Below are 9,882 nucleotides of genomic sequence, written 5' to 3' on the forward strand. Positions count from 1 at the left end.
CCCAGCAGCTTTTTTAGCAGAATGCAGTGTGGCTCTGGTTTTTCCAAGTGCTTGAAGTTTAAGCTTTGGAGGAGAAATGATGGCGTTAGGGAATCTAATGAGTGTAGAATGATAGGAGCTGAGAGATGGGGGTGGCCAATTTTTTTTTTTTTTTTTAAATATAACTTTTAATCTTTTAATTTTTATTTTTTTAAAATTAATTATATGACAGGTAGCAACATTTGATTGGTGCTGACGTGACGTTTCATTAAGTTTTGGACGAAATTTGAACGGAAGTACTATTTTAGTTTTTATAAAAATCACAGGTACCGATAAAAATAAAACTCTAAAGAAAAGAAAAAAAAAATGTTAAAACTCTATGGATCAAAAAAAGTACTTAACCTTAAAACTTATTATTGATTGGGTGTGTGCAAGGGAAGTGGTTCTCGGATGCGCACCACTTGGTGAGCCCGGTTCTTAGGCCTAGATCAGGTTTTCCTTTGAGTCATTGGGCCCACTGGGTCTTTTTATATTTTGGATAGTCCAATAAGAATAATTCCTATAAGAACTTACTATCAATTAGGTTTTTTGTGTCCTCCAATAAGAGATTGACACATTAGCATGATAGAAACACCGGATGGAACCTTCTTTATCACTCACCAACCAAAAAACCCCCTCATTTACCTTTTTTTTTTTTTTTTTAATTGGCCCCCACTTTTTTTATTAAAAAAAAATATTATTTTTTCGTGTTAAACATGAACCTCTTGGGTTCCTTTTTTTAAAAAAAAAAAAATTCATCTGATAGTGGGACCCTTGGGTTCCTTTGTTACAAAGGTCCATCTGATATGTTCTGTGCAACGTGCATGTCGATCACGTAGCAATTTAAAGGAACACGCCAATATACGTGAGACAGAAATTTCATATAAATTGCGTTGGATAAATATTTTTTGAATTCAGTATCTAAAAGAATTATATATTTTTTGAAAAGTTTCTAATAAATTCTTGAGCCAACGCGTAAAAACAAAAAACTCCCTCAACTTTTTTTTTTTTTTTTTTTTTTGAATTTTTACTTCGTGAGTCAAAAAAAAAAAAGACATCATAAGCCATTCCATTATATTTTCTTCAAAATGTTTAACGTCCATCATTTAATCTCAAAACTTACCGTTTTGTCACATCAATTTTTTTTCTACCTTACTTTAAAATATTAATTTAATTAAAAAATTAAATCTAAAAAATAAAAAAATTGAAGAGGTGACTAGCGGTAGAGCTGCCACCCCTGGCTACCCCCAAACCCTAGGGGTAAGGGGTGGCTTGCAAGCTACACCAATATGCAGCCACCTGTAGCCTCACCGCTAATCACCCATTCAATTATTTATTTATTTATTTTAGATTTGATTTTTTAATTAAATTAATATTTAAAGTGAGGTGAAAAAAAAAAATTGACGTAACAAAACGGTGAGTTTTGAGATTAAATGACTGACGATAAACATTTTGAAGAAAATGTAACAAAAAGGTTTATGATATCTTTTCAATTGACTCAGAGTAAAAATTCAAAAAAACAAAATTTAGGGAAATTTTTTGTTTTCACGCGTAGACTCGTGGATTTATTAGAAGCTTTCCCAACATTTTTTAATACGTAAAGAAATCTTTTTTTTAGATAAGTTTTGCACATTTATTTCTTACTAATTGTGTTTTTTTTTTTTACAAATTTACTATTAGAGATGTAAAATTCATATGTGATGTAAGTTTTATATATTCAATAATAGATTGGTCAAGATAAAAAATTAATTTTTTTTTTTTTTAATAAAAACATTTAATTGATTGTTTGTTTGGTTGTTTGTTGTTAATACACAGTTTTCCAAAAGATGACGTGGCACGCTTGCCGAGCTTGAGTTGGACCAACACCCGAACAATTTGACTGCACAACAAAGAAGAAAGAAGGATCGAAGTGACCGGGGGTGAGCCGGCGTGAGCACTCCGATGCCTAAGTCAGAATGGGAAAGGATACTAGTAATAACTACAGATCTCAAATTATGAGAGTTGTGATTACCTTTGCTTTTGACCATATGACTTGTATTTATAGGCATTGGAGGAAATTTGATTTCCCACTTATCAAGGAATCTTATCCTTTGATATCGGCTGAACAAACATTTGAATGAAAAGATTATGTTTGTTAGTTCTTTCATGATTTAAGCGACTTGAGATCAGAGGATCAATTATAATATCTTTTGAGATATCAGAGTTATTCCCTTTACTGAGACTTACATGTCCTGAGTTATTCTCGGACTTTTTAGTCTCGACTAGAGGTTGCCTCGGATTTGTGGTCTTGGATAACATGAGTAGATCTCGTCTCGGATCACTTGAGTAGGTCTCGGACTTGGGCCTCCTCTGGCTGGGCCCAAGGACTGCTCAATAAATGGTAAGCTAATTCATGACCCAACAGTTACCCCCCAATTTCGAAGTTTGTAGAACTAAAGAAATTTCATGTCTTAATGGAATGAACCGAGGCCAGCTTTTCTTAAGAGAAATTCCAAGACAGTCAACGTCTTTCCGACTCCGTCCCGGATTAATAAGGCGGCAAAATTTGAAATTTAAATTTCAGATTCAAAATTTAAAGTTCAAATCTTGGAGGGTAAATTCAAATTCAAATTTCAAATATTAGAGGGGAAATTTGACTCTCGACATTCCAGGTGTCGGTTGAAATTCCAAGACCTTATCGCTTCATTAATGCTGGCTTTTGAGTACCTTACACGTGTCATCTGCAGGCGGCGTCGGTTGAGCTTCCAAGGCCCCGTCGCTTCATTAAGGCTGGCTTTCAAGTACTTTACACGTGTCATCTGCAGGCGGCGTCGGTTGAGCTTCCGAGACCCTGTCGCTTCTTGGCATATTTAATGCCCTTGCTATCAAGTTGTATCCCTTTAAATAGGCTGTTAGCACCTTATCTTACTCATTCTTCTTCCGTCTCTCCAAAACCTATTTTTCCTTTCTAGTTTTTGCTTCCCCTTTACTGAAAATAACCTATCATCATGTTTGGCGACGAAGGATTAGGTTCTGATGGTCTCGGAGGTAACACTTACCCAGCCTGCTGGCGGTCGGAATTAACTAAGGCTAATGAAGTGAGAATCCGAGAGGAATGTTTCATTCCCAGATCAGTGAAACTTCGATTTGATGAAGAGCAAATGGGCGCTATCGTGCGTGCTGACGTACATGAGGTTTGCTTATACGAGACCATGTTTCGTTCGGGTTTCCGTCTACCTTTCCCAAGGGTAGTGAGAGAGTTACTGAGTCTCATAAATCTGGCTCCGCACCAGATTGTGCCAAATGGCTGGAGAGTTCTATATGCCTGTATTCTGCTCTGGCCACTGGCCCTTGGACCAGACCATTACCTTTCTGCCAGAGAATTTTTGTGGTTCTATCGGCTTCAGAAGAACCCAAAGTGTGAGGGTTTATACAACTTCCAGTCTCGACGGGGGAAGTTTATACACATGGATGGCAAGTATTCCAGTAATCACCGGTGGAAGGCTAAATACTTCTTCGTCACTGGTCAGTGGGAATTTCACCCTACTGAAATTGCTGAAGGTCCAAGGGTACCACGGGAGACGAGTGTTCCTGCCAGAAATGCTCATAAGGAACCTACTCTTAACGAGGACGAACTGAAACGTGTAGACAAAATTGCAGCATGGGCTCAGAGACATGAAGGCTCGATGTTCTACACTAAGTTAATGGAAACGTTTTCTGAAGGAAAGGGTATCGAGGACTTTAATGGAGGCGCTGGCGAAAAAAGAAAGAGACTTGCCTCCGTGGTCGTCCGAGACCCAAGCCTCGCCGCCTCGGGTCCTCCAGCTACCAACACTCGAGGCGCTACCCCCCAGAAATCTCGTCTTGAGAAAGGCAAGGGCAAAATGGTTGAACAGCCCAAGCAGAAAAATATCCCCCTTCAAACAGGCGGGGCTTTAAAAATACGTGGGGATACAGTCCCACCTATGGTTCCCCAGTTTTGGACTACTGGCCCCTTAAAAATGGATGCCAAGGCTAAAAAGCCTAGCACTCCTCCTCGGGCAACCAGAGTTTTGAAGTTGGTTGATGAGCCTGAGGACTTGGAGGTCCCTCAGCCAGAAAAAAAGAAACCAAAGAAGGTGGCTGAAATGAGAGTGCAAGACCAGCTTGCTAACTTTCTAGCTACCAGGAGAAAGGCGGGTCCTAAGCCCGTGGTCAGATCTGCTGCGGAAGTCGAGGCCTTCCTTGCTAACGAGCCCATCTCGGCTCGGCCGCTAAACGCTACACCTTTCGGCTCCGCAGGAGCTGCTGCAGATAATGCTATCCCTATTGGGTCCCTATCATTTCAGCCTCTTGGTTCGAACATCCAACACATTTTGGATGACATAGAACTGGAGGAAAACTCTGAGGCCTCAGTAGGGATGGTTCAGGAGGGGACCAAGGAGCATACTGCCAAGGTTCAGGAAGAAGGAGTAAGGGCGTTATCACCCATCGCTGAAGTCGAGCACATGGATCAGGCTTCAAAGCCTGTCGAGGCCTGTCAGCCGACACCTTCCAATGCTAAGAAGGCCTCCGCTGCCGAGACGGCTTTCAGTGCCGAGAAGGCCTCTGCGGTAAGTGCCGAGACCTCCTCTTCTTCTGAGGCGCTTGTGAGACCAGAGGGGGTAGATTGGACAGTCGGCGGACCCCTTGCTACATTTGGTGGCGACCTGAAGGGCAATCCTTTCCAAGCTTTAGTGGATTTGATTCCTCATGAGGGTCTCATAATGGAATGTGACACCTCTGCTCAGGGCATGACCGAGCAAATGCTCTTCAACCAACTCATCGTAAGTTTTTTGACTTTTACCTTAGTTTGTTTTCCTTGATATGCATATGCTAACTGAATTTTTTACAGGGTTTCATGAGGTCGTTGATACTGTACTGTTATTTTCGGAAGACAGTACAGGGTTCAGCTTCTGAAATAAGTCACCTTAAAGACAAGGTCACTGAATTGGAGGCCAAGAATGCGGAACTGATAAAAGTCACTGTGGCGCAAGACGAGGAGCTGTTAATCTCAGGCCAGGAGCAGTCTAAATTGCTGGCTGAGACCTCTGAGGCTGCTGCGGCTCGGGCAAGGGCTGAATCAAAGGTTAACGATCTGTTGACTGAAATTGAAGGCCTCCGAAATGAAGTGAACCGCCTGCAAGAGGATAACTCTATTGTTAACGAGGACTTCAATCAGTTGGAAGAAACACATGCAGGGGTCTCAGACCAGCAAAAATTGACCCAAAATGAGGTCTCGGATCTGCAGACTCTGGTGGCCAAGACAAATGAAGCCAAGGTGGTGGCCGAGGAGAAGCTCAAATTCTTTAAGGGAAAATACGCCCAAGTAAGGGCTCAGCTGAAGGAGGCTAAAACCCGAGCTGCCGAGTACTTACGTCAACTGTCCTTTGCCTCGTGGGTTCAGAATTCTGCTTGGGCCGACGGGCTCATTCTTGGCTTTGAAAGTTTTCGAGCATGGGCTAAGGACTCAACTCAGATGATAGATCTTAAGAAGGTGAAAGTCGAGGACATTCCTTGTTCGGACGCAGCTATGGCACAACTGGTCAACCTGGGTCAAGAACAAATGCCTGATGCAGCAGGAATAAAAGATTTCTTCTACGATCCCTTTTTAGATCAACAGCATCGAGGCACTGAATCTGCTCCTGATGATACCCATTCTGCCGAGGCCAATACTGCCGAGTCCATCTCTGCCGAGGTCCCTGATGTTACCCCTAAGGAGAGATGATGTAATACCATTTGTATATACCTCTTTGTTAATGAAATGAGTTTTTGGTGTTTGTATAAGTCTCGGGATAACCTTTATTTATTCGTTGCTCAAGGTAGTTAGGAATTTACAATTGTATTTCTCCGAGTTATATCTTGGGGATTTCAACTTATCCTTAGTTATGCTACCTCGTGATAATTGATTGCTACCTCGAGTTAGGTCTCGGAGAGTTTGATTGCTACTTCGAGTTAGGTCTCGGAGAGCTTGATTGCTACTCCGAGTTTAGGTCTCGGAGAGCTTGATTGCTACTCCGAGTTTTAGGTCTCGGAGAGCTTGATTGCGACTTCGAGTTAGGTCTCGGTTATGTTATGTTAAGAGAATGCTCCTTTCGGTTGCATCATTTTAGGACTCGGAAGAGCCTTTTCAGCCGTCTTCTTTTTAGGTCTCGGAGAGCTTGATTGCGACTCCGAGTTAGGTCTCGGTTATGTTATGTTAAGAGAATGCTCCTTTCGGTTGCATCATTTTAGGACTCGGAAGAGCCTTTTCAGCCGTCTTCTCCGAGTCTAATAATTTAATTTGTACATATGTATTTTATATGCTGCATAACTCCGAGATACTTTTATTCATTGAAATCAAAATAATGAAATGACAAATAAATCACATATCACTGCATTTAGACATAATATTTTTTAAGGTGCTCAGCGTTCCAAGGCCTTGGTAGAACCTTACCTTTGGAATTCTCCAAGTGGTATGCTCCTGCTCGTTTGCATTCAACCACCTTATAAGGTCCTTCCCAATTAGGAGCCAGTTTTCCTTCGGTTGGGTCTTTGGTTGCGAGAGTAGCTTTACGTAGGACCATATCTCCAACTTTGAAGGTTCGAGGCTTGACCCTCTTATTGAAATACCGAGTCACTCTTGCCTGATATGCTGCCATAGCCACTTGGGCTTGATCCCGCTTCTCTAGTAGCAAGTCTAAGTGCAGTTGTAAACCTTCGTTGTTAGTCTCGGATTGGAAGGTCTCTACACGATAGCTGTCTGAGCCTACCTCGGCTGGAATGACTGCCTCAGTTCCGAATGCTAAGGCATACGGTGTCTCTTCGGTTGGAATCCTCTTGGTAGTTCGGTATGCCCATAATACTTCTGGAAGATCTTCGGCCCAGTTTCCTTTCCGATCATCCAGCTTCTTCTTCAAGATTTTGAAAATTGTTTTGTTGGTGGCCTCTACCTGCCCATTTGCCTGGGGGTGCCCAGGAGACGAGTAATAGTTCCTTATTCGCAGCTGGGCATACCAGGCTCGGAATGAGTCGCAGTCAAATTGCGTTCCATTATCCGTGATAAAAGCATGGGGAATGCTGTACCAACATATGATGTTCTTCCATAAGAATCGTTCTATTGCTTTGGCTGTGATATTCACTAAGGCTTCAACCTCTGCCCACTTAGTGAAATAGTCTATAGCAACAACCGCGAACCGTACACCTCCCCTGCTCCGAGGCAATGGTCCTATTATATCTACCCCCCATTGGGAGAAGGGCCAAGGCGAAGATATTGCACTCAGGTCTTTAGGAGGTTGATGAGTGATATTCGCGAATCGTTGGCACTTGTCACAATTTCTGACTATATCTGCCGAGTCCCGATTCATGTTGGGCCAATAGAAACCTGCTCGGACTGCTTTATGTGCCAATATTCTGGCTCCGGAATGGCTTCCACAGATCCCTTCATGGATCTCTCTAAGGATATAATTTCATTCATCCTTCGAAACACATTTTAAGAGTGGCAACGTGAAACCCCTTTTGTAAAGGACTTCATTTATCATTGTAAACCTTTCTGCTCTTACCTTCAACCGGATAGCCAGTTTTTTATCTGAAGGAAGTATTCCTCTTTCCAGGTATTCCACGATTTCTAGTTGCCAATTAGGTATGGTCTCGGTTGTCGAGACCGACACAGTCTCGGTAACTGATGACTGTGGAAGAATTTGGATAGGAGTTTCGGCTTCAATCTCTGCCGTTGAGGCCATTCGGGCCAACTGGTCTGCTCTTTCATTCTCTGGTCTCGGAATTTTCACAATGCTAAACTTGTCAAATAAAGCTTGCAAATCCTGCACCTTAGATAAGTATAACTTCATCTTGTCTCCCTTGGCTTCGAATTCCCCTCTGATGTGCCCTACAACAACCTGGGAGTCACTCCGTACTTCGACAAATTTGGCTCCCATTTCAAGAGCTAAACCGAGTCCTGCCAAGACTGCTTCGTACTCGACCTCATTATTCGTTGTCTTGAACTTCAACTTCAATGCACTGCATAATTCTTCCCCATCGGGAGTAATCATTACTATGTCTGCTCCACTACGCTTTCTCGTAGATGATCCATCCACATAAATTACCCAGGTTTCATCACTTGGCCAGATGGTGATGTCTGGCAAATTAGTGAATTCTGGCAGAAAATCAGCCAGTGTTTGGCCCTTGAGAGAATTCCGAGGGAGAAACTCGATATCAAATTCTCCCAGCTCAATAGCCCAGTTAGCTAATCTTCCCGAAAGATCTAGCTTTCTTAATACTTTCTTCAAAGGGTATTCAGTCAACACCCTGATAGTATGAGCTTGGAAGTAGGGTCGGAGCTTCCTGGATGCTATAACCAAGGCGAAAGCCAGTTTTTTCACCTGGGGATATCTTTCTTCAGCGCCCCTCAAAGCTCTACTTGTGAAGTATACAGGCTTTTGAATTCCTTCTTCTTCTCGAATTAATGCAGCACTCACAACCGTTTGGGACACAGCTAAGTACAAATATAGTACCTCCCCAGGTATTGTCTGGCTCAGCAAAGGCGGCCTCATAAGGTATTCTTTCAGCTGTCCGAAGGCTTTTTCGCATTCGTCTGTCCATTCAAAGGCCTTTCGCAAGACTTTGAAAAACGGAAGACACTTGTCGGTCGATCGTGAAATGAACCGATTTAGTGCTGCCACCCTTCCTGTCAATTGCTGAAGTTGTTTTAAGTTTCTCGGAGATTGCATATCCAAGACAGCTTGTATTTTTTCAAGATTGGCTTCTATTCCTCGGCTGGACACCATGTAACCAAGGAACTTCCCTGATGAAACTCCGAATGCACACTTTGAGGGATTCAACTTCATCCCGTACTTCTTCAAGGTTGTGAACACCTCTTGCAAGTCGAGTATGTGGTTCTGTGGCAATACACTCTTAACTAGCATGTCATCGACGTATACTTTCATATTGCGTCCGATCTAGTCTCGGAACATCTTGTTTACCAGCCTCTGGTATGTTGCCCCTGCGTTCTTCAAACCGAATGGCATGACCTTATAACAGTACAAGCCTCGGTCAGTTATGAACGCAGTTTTCTCACGGTCTTCTGGATGCATGTATATCTGGTTATAACCAGAGAAGGCGTCCATGAAGCTGAGTAATCCATATCCAGCTGTTGAATCCACCAATGCATCAATGCGAGGTAATGGAAAACTGTCTTTTGGACAAGCTTTATTGAGGTCAGTGAAATCCACCCACATCCTCCACTTCCCATTGGACTTCTTGACCAATACTACATTAGCCAACCAATCGGGATAATATACTTCTTCAATGAAACGAGCCTTGAGAAGCTTCTCTACTTCTTCTGCTATGGCCACATTCCGTTCAGGGGCGAACTTTCTTCTTTTTTGCTTTACTGGTTTCACACTTGGATCCACATTTAGCTGGTGGAGGATGTCTTCAGGATCAATTCCTGGCATGTCTTCGTGAGTCCATGCAAAAACTTCTAAATTCCTTCTTCGGAAGATGATGAGGCCGTCTCGGATTTTGGGACTGAGCTGCGTCCCAATCTTCAAAGTCTTGTCTCCACTTATTACTTATTACCACATCCTCCAGAGGTTCAGCTGGTTCCCCCTTTGGGTCATTCCTGTTATTCCCACCTACTGTACCAATTACAATAGGAGTCGGATCCGAGACCCTCTTGAGAGACGTATTGTAACATCTTCTCGCCTGAGTTTGATCTCTCTTCACTTCTCCGACTCCTTCTTCTGTCGGGAACTTCATCATCAAGTGGTATGTCGAAGTTACAGCCTTTAACTTATTCAAAGCAGGTCTACCGACGATGGCATTGTAGGAACCTGGTCGGTCAATAACCAAAAAATCTACCATCACAGTTTTTTGCTTAGGTGTTGT

This window comes from Corylus avellana, chromosome 6 (assembly GCF_965113065.1).
Source record: "Corylus avellana chromosome 6, dhCorAvel1.hap1.2, whole genome shotgun sequence".
NCBI classification, from domain to species: domain Eukaryota; kingdom Viridiplantae; phylum Streptophyta; class Magnoliopsida; order Fagales; family Betulaceae; genus Corylus; species Corylus avellana.